Raw genomic sequence first — 10928 nt, 5'->3', positions numbered from 1 at the left:
AATAAAATAACTACTATTATTAAAATTTACAGAAGCAGTTGTAACTATCAATTCGAATCACTCTAATATATCACATTCAAGAAATTAAAAATTTACTACCAAATTGATAAAATAAATAAAACTGGGGCCATTTACAATTAAAGTATGGAGATTAAGAGAGAGCAGTACCTTTGATTGTAGTGTTGGGTAACTATGAAACTAATAGATAAAATTGTTATGGATACAATATTTATTTATCAATGATTCATTCTATTATGAATCATTGATAAATAAATACCATTTATCAATGATCATGAATAAAGGTCGTATCCAAGGTAATTTTAGCTAATAGTTTCAACTGTAGCTAATTTTTGGCCATCAGTTTGATAGCATAGCATGGGCGAACTGAAAGACTGTACCTACTAAGACAATCATGAGAACGTAGTACCCGTGAGATTTTTTGAGGAAACCTTAGAAACCTCAAGAGTTTAACGACTTCGGTTCGATTCCGGCCTGTAAACGAAGCTCAGACATGATAAACTCTTGGCGGCCCCACAGAAAGAAATTCGACCTTCCCACTCTGGTTAGAACAGGTTGGTTACCTATAAGATACCGCTCCAATGCCCCCCCTCCACCAAGGCCAGAAATAAAGAGGTAGGGAGCAAAAAAATGCCACCTTTACTCTATGGACGATAGGTAGTAGTTTTATATATCTCTAGTATGATGTGATTTATAAGACTTAGTGTGCTTCCGAATTCCATAGATATAATGTGCCAACAGTAGCATTATTAACAATTGTCAAAAATTATATAAAAGAAAATTGAGGACTCTGTGAAATTCGCTACATTGGTTTTAAAATTATTGAAGACCCGAATGAGGAACCGAATGCCTATGTAGCGGATATTGATATTGTATCAGGTGTTGTTTCAATACAATTCTCGGAGTAAAGAAATTCCATTTGCTGTGTCGGATTCATTCACAATTAATGACAGATTTAAGATCTCAATTTTGAGTCTGTCCAGAAAAATGAATGTTTTCTTTTTATCATGGTGAGCCATTGACTCGAAGAAATTGTTGTCGGAAGGTACGAAGTCCGCACAGTAACCAGGATAACAGAAGCTTCATTCTCTGACTTTTCATTACACAAAACCCGATATATATATATTTTTAATCCTGAGTAAGATTTGCTCATTTAATCTCCATCATATGCGTAGATCAGATATAATAACGATTAGGTCTTAGCAGTTTTGAGCACATCGAAAAAAAAAAAAGTCATCAAAACGGCTAAAAAATAAAATAGTTAACACTGAACCAAAGATTCGGTGGAGTTTTAACTAAATACGTGTTCCGAATGCTTTGCATTAGGTTCAATGGACTCGATCGCGTTTGAACGCATTTTTAACACATTTCAATATTCTTTTTTTTTAACGAAAGAGTATGGAATAGTTACTGAAACCATCTTCGGAAACAATTTTGTGAAAAAGAAACTGACCTGGCTGAGAATTAGCAATATTAATTTAACTCATATCTTTATGAGCTCAATTAATAGTGCATTTTTTTCTTTTCAACGCTCTTGATTAAGTGGCGCTCCGGATTGACCGGCAATACTTCGTCTCGCTTGGAACAGATAAGAACCTCCCTTGTACTGTATTTTAAGAGGTATATGCCAAGCATGTATATGGTAAATTTTTCTTTAAAATCGAATTACCAGAAAACCAATTAATATAACAGATTTTACACATTATTTTTCGAAAATGCCTCTTGCAATTTTTATTAAACTTAGCACATCAATATATAATCAAGTGATATTTAACATCAGCGAGGTTTATTACTCATTGTTTAGTTATCTGACATAACTACAATACTTAATTTTCAAAAACGTTTCCTCTAGACCACCTTAAAATTTATTTATTTAAAATAAATAAACATCTCTCAAAGTTAATAGTAATAAAAATTAATAAATAAAAAATGTAGAAGAATTTGATAATTAACTAAAGAAGAAAAATCAATGATGTAAGATTTTATCAGTTTCTAGAAAACGGTTTTAGTAACAATTTTGTTCGCTATAGTAATGAGCGAATACATTATTAGTAGACAAAATACATAACAAAAAAATATCCATATTTTAAGTTTCCTGAGAAATTTTCTTTTAGTTTTGAATTAATTGAACATTTTCTGCTCCACTAAATCTTCATTCACAACTTTTAAACAATGCTAACGTTTCAGAATTTATTCTATCCCATGTTCAGAAATATTTCTATGTTAAATTTTGACCTGAAGTTATTGAACTTATGTTCGTAAAAAAAAATTTGTCTCTCGACCGTAAAGCTACTAACTTTAATACTACACAAATAACTTTAAAAAATGACGATAAGTATAGGCATACAGTAAATAATTGTATTTTTTTTACTTTTTCAATTATTTAAGTTGTTTGTATAAATGACCTAGGCTTGCATAACGAATAAGTTGAATAATAACACTGTTTAACTTGTATAACTGTTATATATTTTTACAATCAATTATTTCATCAGCGATTAAGTATATTCTAATTGTGGTGTTATAGCTGATATATGATACCTTTTTCCAGTAAATAAATACGTCATAAAACGTCGAATTAAATTTCCTTATATTCGACGAAATCTTCCATTCCTAAAATTAAATGCTTTTTTTTTTTTTTTTTTTTTTGTAGATAAGAATAAAACGTCAGGAGACTTAAAAGAGAAAAACAGCCATTTAAACTACTATATCAAAACATGCAGCACAGCTTGAGATTTGTTGCTGGAGTTTCTGAGGAAGTTTCAGCTACCTTGAGTAACATAGAACCTCACTTAGAAACATCAGCACCATATACTAAAGACATTAGTGAAGTAATTTGCAAAACATTGATGAAGTAATATTTCGCTCTGGTTCACACAAAATTGATTTGATTTTAGGTTTTGATTTTGCTCCCTTATTATCACAAGCTTTTAATTCCTTGAGTAGGAAATAAAAAACAAAATTGCTCAGTGTTTAAAATGTTTAATAGCATTTTACATAATTGAATCAAAGACCGAATCTGGTTCCGGGTCTGTCTGACCGAACTCAAATTTGAGGGTTTAATCGAACCATTAATCAGGGATTGATAGATTAATTTTTCGGTCTGGTATGGATATAAACATTATTTGCTGTGTTTTATTATTTATCATTATTTCCTTGTTATTTTTTGTAATTATAATTGTTAAAAAGTTAACTAAAAAATTATGATTACTTATAAATATTATTTTTAGTATTTTTGTTCCCCAATACCTAAGATTACGTGAAAAACTCTGTCCATCAATGAAGGAAAGAAAAAAAATTATGAAAATAATAAAATTTCAGAATCGTAAATTTTTAGTCTTATTTTACGTTTTTAACATTAAGCAACAAATTTGTTCCATATCTTTCAGCATTCAAATTTGAGTTAGGGCATAATTGCTAGAGCACTTAATCCAATTCCGATGAGATTTTCAGGGATTATGTGAGTTGGTATTTTATATGTTAGTCTTAAACAAAGATTATTGATTTGGCTTAAATTTAGAGATAATTATTAGAGGTTAGTATGAAAACGGTTTAGAAATAATTCTGTTCAACAGTATCTGCTACTTTCACTTTACCATTAATGCTCAAAGTATTTTTCAATTTTTGTAAATTGCAGATTCTAACACAAACACAATATAAAATAAATAAAATACATTTTATTTCTAAACCTTGCATTGTAGGTGGTATGTACCTATTTATCCAATAGAAATTTACAGAAAGCTATACATAACATAGCTATAATTTAACATAAAAGATAAGCATGATATAAAGGAAAATGCATTAGCTAAATCAGTGGATGATAATATAAATCTGGTGAAGAGATAAGAGGAGATAAATAGATTATTACAGGCATTATCAAAGACTACCGTGTAAAGAGAAGTAGACCTCGCCCTTCCGCTTCCTCTCTTCCTCATTAAATTAGTAAAGTTTTACAGTTAAATATTTTATCAAGGACAGGCTAAACTTCCCTCTACGCTAAACTACCTCTTTACCTTTACGCTCTACTGATCTAAAATTTCTTCCAGTTTTTAACACCATTTCTAATCTGTAACTAACAAAGGCAGGATGTAAAATACTACTTAGAGCTTAACCAACCCCACTTAACCGGCACTCCGGATAGACCTGCTGTAAAAAGAAAATAAATAACGAAAAAATACAAAATTAAGGGAAACAAGACAAAATAATTTACCTGGGGGCTAATATTAAAAACTTAAAAATTGCTTGTATACTTATGTTAATTCATGTACATAAAATTATTTTAAATAAATTTAACTTCATCACCAATAAGTACTTTATAAAGCTAAGGAGTTTCTTTGAATTTGAATCTCAATAACTAGCAGTCGGTATAGACCGTTTATTGAGGAAGGCTCACATCCTCCTACAGCTCATAGGAACAGAACAGTAACAGTATAATGAAAAGCTTCTGTCTGCATTAATAGGCATCTTAACTTGTAAATTAACTATAAATCTTAAATTTTCAAAGGTGGTTCATCTAAAGCTCTAAATATGAAATAAGGTTGAGTTAGACAAAATACTCTATAATAATAATAATTCTTAGATGTTAGAAACAATTATTTCTTTAATAAAGATGACTTAATACTTGATCGTGGATATAGAAGGGACTTCGGTTATACTCGGTTATATAGATGACAACAATATGACATTTTTTAACGAATTCATTAACCTTCAAACGAACGTGACAATAAAAAAACAAAAACCTGTATACTTGAGAACATAACTATATTATTATCATAAACTGGAAATAACATAGAAGAAACTGCACCACAGAAGAGCAGTAAAAGTGTATATGACTGAATTCACTAGTCGGTCATCATGAAAGACCCGGATCTTATCTGGAAATGAAGCCATGTCCGCTCATGCGCAGTAGGGGTATAAAAAGATGCTTTCTACTAAACGGTATTGAAAATAAAATCAACCGGCGGCAAATCGGCTAATGCTATGAGGAATGCGGGCAGCCAAGGCATCAAGATAAAGCTATACTGTAGTAGTTCTCAAATCTTCCACGCATTCTGGTAGTTAAATAAAAGCATAGCATTCAAAGACGTGACTATGCGCGATCCAACAAACAGAATTCATACGCGTAACAGATATATTTAAATAAAAATAAATAATAAATATAAATAAAAAATAGTAAAAATCAAGATAACTCAATTATTTAAAACAAAAACACGGTCTCACAACTACATTAAAGCTGACAAAGCAATGATTAATACGTAAGTGCTAGCATAAGAGCATGAGGATGCGCAAAACGATTTTCTGATAGCGATTTTATACTTCTTTCAGCTGGTTCTTCAAAACAATAAAAATAAATAAATAATAATAATGTATATAGATGAGATATTGGGAATAGACTTGGTTTTCAAATAATGGGCTAGATGAACAAGACAATGGAGAAGACAAATAGTAAAGGTGTTTCGATAGGGACATGAAAACAATATGTGTCAAACTCAGCTTCATTTCGAAACCTTGCAAACTGCTGCTCTCTGATCAATACTCCAGTCCTACAGACCATGGTGGCACTCTCGGGGGAGAATACTCCAAACTTCGAGCCAACCTTTCTCCAGGCTAATGAGACAGTCGGGTATACATCCCAATGTATACAACATGTAGCACATAAACACGCAATATTTATTGATCGTAAATACGTTTAAACCAGCGAACTAGCGCTGAAGGACAAAGAGAATATTGAAAATATAACTCAACCCGATATAGATAAAATTACTATGTTTATTAAGGATAGTTATCGTTATTTATTACAGATCCGGTGACGGAAAAGGTATTTTATACATGGGTTCCAGCGTTCAAAATTATCTTATATTTGCCTGAAATAAAAAATACGCATCTCCCATAATAAAGTCGCAGGAAAAAAATATAGCAAATAAACGGGAAAAATTAAGTAGTTCTAGTTTTTTTATTGTGTTGTTCGCATTAGATTAACAATAAAAATCTAAATTTCTGATCAAGGCAGACGATCGAAAGTTTATTTAAGAAAACACTCAACAGCTCAATATCCTAGAAGCTATCAACCAGGTAAAAAACATTATGAATATCAAATTTGAATTAGAGAATATTGGCTAAAAGTTTGAAATTTAAAAGAACACCGCGTGTAAGAATAGTCCCCGAGATATAGTTTTTGCTACTCCTACGAACCTAATTAAATGTGAATTTTACAACCTTCAAATTTCACTAATTAATAAACAAATATTAATAATAGTGTTATGTATAAGTATATCCGGGGTCGACTCAGCATCCTAATGAGAGCACCTTAAATTGGGGAAAAATCTGGCGGTCGAGTGTGATTCAGACCAAATCACCTCCTTGTACAACCTTTGATCTAGCTTGGAGCAGCTAAGAATAGTATTTTTGATTTGCCCAAATTTTTTTAGTTATTTTTTTTTATTCAAGAGTAATAATGTAATTTACCACAATCAAGGGCATTCTCAAGGGTATTGGTGTTCTGAGCCAGAAAAGAAAACAAGAACGAAGAACAAAATGTAAATTACGACAATAGCATCCTTAAAATTAAAAAAACAAATACAAATATTGTATATGTAAACAAAAATATAAATCGGTATGACAGATGTAATAAAATAAGTTGATTAAATAATTTATTTACAAGGCAGACAGAATTAAATTTAAGTAAAAATAAAATAAATACATATTCACACCACTACTCAATATTCACGTTGAGCCTTCGGAATCCCGAACCAAGCTTTGTCACTCTTACCCTCCTATGGAAGGCAAATCAGAGATCCCAACCCTTCTCTTGAAGCCGCCTCACTGGTCAGCTTTGTTCAAATTAAGGCACATAATGGTGGTTTTTGATTTTATGAAAACAAATTTCTGTTAACAGAAAATCTGTAACTCGAGAACTATTAAACCTACATAGTTCATTCAAAAACTCAATTTCCAGCAAATTTACTATACTTCATAAAAGTTATGCATAATGCTTATCGTACAGTTAGTAGTTTCCAAGATATTCAGCGTATAAAGAAAAATTAATATTAGTGGACTAATAATTTAGACTTACCTAAACAATACATATATATTAAAAGGAAACTAGTGTTCTAATTAGATTTTTCCCGTTTATTTGGTATAATATTTTTGATATTACAAATATTTATTTTTTTCCGTTGGGCTACAATGTATTGGTTTGGATAACAGACGAGCTTTTTTCATTCCAGACCATTGGACATAATCATTTTGTATGCCTTATTACAATATAATTCAACGTTTTGTCACCAACTTCTGGGCTATGACTTATTTCTGAATCTTGTTAAATTTTAAATGAGAGCAATGAATTCACAAAAATAAAGTTGAAAAAACTCATAGAGGGGATGAATCTGATTGTTGAGCAGGCTGGGGCGAGGGTTCACACTAGGTTCAGTCAATGTTTATTTCGTGGTGATCCCGAGAATGAATTTTGACATAAGCACTGCGGGGTTGCATGTCATCAATGGAGGAATTGACAAAAAAAAAAAAAAAATATTGTTGACTTATTATAACATAACGTCGACACAAAATATTAACGAAACATGTCGACATTAGTAAAAAAAAAACAAGATCCAAATATTGCAATGCTGTTAATTCGATTACAATGTTGTAATTAAAAATCTAACAGTAATAGGACATTAAATTCGTCAGAAAAATAAAATAAACAATTGTAAGGTTCAATGGAAATATTTGCGTATTTCAAATAAATAAAACAATAGTAACGATTAAAATCAATCTCCCAGGTTAATCGACTAAACAGTTGTTATTTTTAGTGACAGAATAAAAAACGGTTGTGTTGGTTAACGGTCCATCTATATAAAATAAAAAAATAAAGGTTTTCCAACAACAGCACATTCATTCAGTAAAGAATGAATTAGATGGTTAATTTTAATGCGAAAGCATAAAGTATAATATATTAAAGTACAGGTTACAAGAAAACTTTATAAGTTTACATTCTGTTTAAGAAACATGATCCAGGCGAGTCTTCAATTATTAATAATAATTAAAGAAAAATATAGATTAACTAACTGAGGTATAAAAAAAAAATAAACCATTAGTAAAGAAAAAGTTTAAGGATTAACTCTAAAGATATACAAATGTACTTAATAAATGATTAGGTCTGTTCCAACAACTACTTTTGACAGTCCGGATCATGCGCAGTACAGGTTTTTGGGTGAGAAAACCTGTACCTACGCATGTTCCGTACAGTTACGGACAGTCAAAACTGGTTGTTGGGACCGACTTATAATTGAAATGAAAGAGAAAGTTATTATAAAAAAAAAAAAAAAAAAGAAAGGAAAATCACTTACATTTCCTTGATTGTACACACGATGCGCCTCGATACCTGCATAAAAAATATAACGTTTAGTTCAAAAATTGTTACTGACTTATTTTAGGAATATATAATAAATTAACAGTCAAAATGTCTTAATGAAATAATAGAGTTTTAAATAAGCTCACTGAAGCAAATTTTAATCATTATAATATAGTCAGGAATTAAAACTCTCCCTCCAAAAATCATTAATCAAAACTGGAAATATAATTATTTCTCAATCAGTGATTTCAATTCAATCACAGGATTGCTGCTCTGAATCTGTAGAAGTTTGAAATGAAAATAATAATAAAAAAAAATTATATTTTATTTCGTTTTTTTTTTTTGTTTTTTTTTAGTACTCTCTATAGTCTACAATAATAACATTTTATTTATGAATAAAAGCATAAATTTATAATTATTTCCACCTATCAAGTTTTTTTAACGAAAACGTTTTACATTTAACGATCTCTAAACTATTTCCAAGAGTCATGTCATGACGAAAGTTTTAGGACACGACCTCATATATGAACAGTAAAAAAATAAATATACATTAATTTAAAAAAAAAATATAGTAAGAAATGAATTTAAAATAAAATAAATAAATAGCTTTGATAATGTCTGCTTTAGATGTTATGTAACTTGACCATTCGAGTGTACCTAGGTTTATAAAACATTATAACAAGAAACTAATATTCGATTATATGGAATCATATTTGATTGAGCACGGTAATTAAATAATCTGAGAATAAAAACCTCTGAAGGTGGCAAGATCTATCAGAACAATGTTTGTCATGTTGATTGCTGTTTTTAATTAGTTATTCCATTGATGGATATTCTGTTACGCGGCATGGTAGAACTGAGGCGCCTTCCGAAGTTTATCCACACAATTCCTTTGAACTCGAAATGTTTCTTGACCGGCAGTTTTAAAAAGATATGGTCAGCAACCACGCTTAACCATAAGATTTTTTTTTCCTCAACCCAATGAAGGGCTGAGTTGAACTTCTTTGAGATTTTTGGTTTACTCCAGGAATATTTTGCGACACCTGAGTCTATTTACAGCGGGTATAACAATACATTTCTACGGCTGCCCTCAAAGGCCCATGACATTAGTTCATGTCATACTTTAGCTTTTTCATCCAGTAAACTATTCAGATATCACTAGACTGCAAGGTGATTTTATATGATTAACAGTTTATAATTATTTACGCATATAATTACTACAACGTCTATTAATAAAAAATATACCATTCATTAAGATGATGAAGGAATGGCTTGACAAGTTAGCGGAGAACCGTGTGGGCGGAGCTAGACCGGCAGGATACCCTCAAGAAGGAGAAATCGCTATCCCTCTACAAAACGTAGAAAACTGACTTATCTGAAAACATTTCTTGTTTCTATTATATTCTGAGCCACCATCTTTTCTGTGCCTATCCTACTTCGTAAGTTAATTGTTATTTTTATTAATAAAAAATAATTATTTTTATTTGTTTATTAAATCATTATAAAGTATTTATTAATTACGTTATTATTTACAGAATTGTGTCAAATCACAATAAAGAAACAAACCAACAATCCTGTAACTAGAAACTGTTATAAAAAAAAAAAAAAAAAAATAGACGACATTTGAAAATATCAGGTTAAATCATATTACAAACAATAAACAACAAAGCGAACAGTAATTAAATCGCGGAAATCTATTATTGTTACTGAATTCAATACATTTCTCCTAAGCACGCTTGACTTGTTTTGTCCCTAAACATATCATGTTTTTTCTGCTAGAACTAACACTTGCGCACTATGGGTCACAAATGGGTCTTTCTTAACTTGTCAAACTAAAGGATCAGCAATAAAACATCGTAATGTAATACAGTGACACTCTTTTATGAGTGCTGACGTTTCAGCTTATGCTATAAGCCTTGATCAGACCTTAAAAAAGAACAAGATAAGAGAATTATATATTTGAGAACAAAAAAATTCAAAGTGAAACTTCTTAAGGCGACGTAGAGCAAAGTGGATCAGAAGAAAATGTGTAAACTTCTATGCGCATGAGTAGATGATTCCCTCCTCCCCAGATGTTCGTACCATATGATAAATAACTTGCCTAGGGTAAAGAACAATGAATTTATTTATTTTTATTTGTTACTATGCACTATAAGTTAGTGCTACATAAAAACTAAATTCTTTTATATTGAGAACATGCATATATTGTACATTTTGTATCTACATTATTTTATATATCTATGCAATTTATATTTATTACTTTTAACTTTTAGCTTAATATACTTTTTTATACTATTTTAATTTTTGTATGTATGTGTTAGAGTTTTTTTATATTAATAGATTGTAAAAGGCGACAACCATGTTGGGTATACATGTTTTTATCTATGTATATCATTTTTACCAAATATTTGAAATAGTTATATAGTTTTTATACTTTTAACTTAAATTTACTTTTATATGGGATGGAAAAAAAAAAAGAAAATTTTGTAGAATGGAAATAATGGAAAAATTAAACATATTCAAAGAATGATAAAAAGGCTGGAAAAATAAATGTTTAAGGGAA

The 10928-nt window shown here is 30.2% G+C and overlaps 1 protein-coding gene across 4 annotated transcripts in view; it reads right to left on the bottom strand.

The window, feature by feature from the left end:
• rhea (Talin_middle and talin-RS domain-containing protein rhea) overlaps positions 1-10928 on the bottom strand; it is a 114200-nt gene that overhangs the window by 55700 nt on the left and 47572 nt on the right. For 3 of the 4 annotated variants that reach the window (XM_067051666.1, XM_014415155.3, XM_014415152.3), the window contains exon 3: positions 8361-8395. The exons of the other annotated variant lie outside the window; for it this stretch is intronic. The gene's annotated coding sequence lies outside the window, so the exon portion shown is untranslated. The remainder of the gene's footprint in view (positions 1-8360; positions 8396-10928) is intronic. 4 annotated transcript variants of the gene reach the window in all.

This window comes from Halyomorpha halys, unplaced genomic scaffold (assembly GCF_000696795.3).
Source record: "Halyomorpha halys isolate HHAL.00 unplaced genomic scaffold, Hhal_1.1 Scaffold94.1, whole genome shotgun sequence".
NCBI classification, from domain to species: domain Eukaryota; kingdom Metazoa; phylum Arthropoda; class Insecta; order Hemiptera; family Pentatomidae; genus Halyomorpha; species Halyomorpha halys.
The sequence above is the reverse complement of the archived record's forward strand: the minus strand, read 5'-3'. Positions and strand labels throughout refer to the sequence as shown.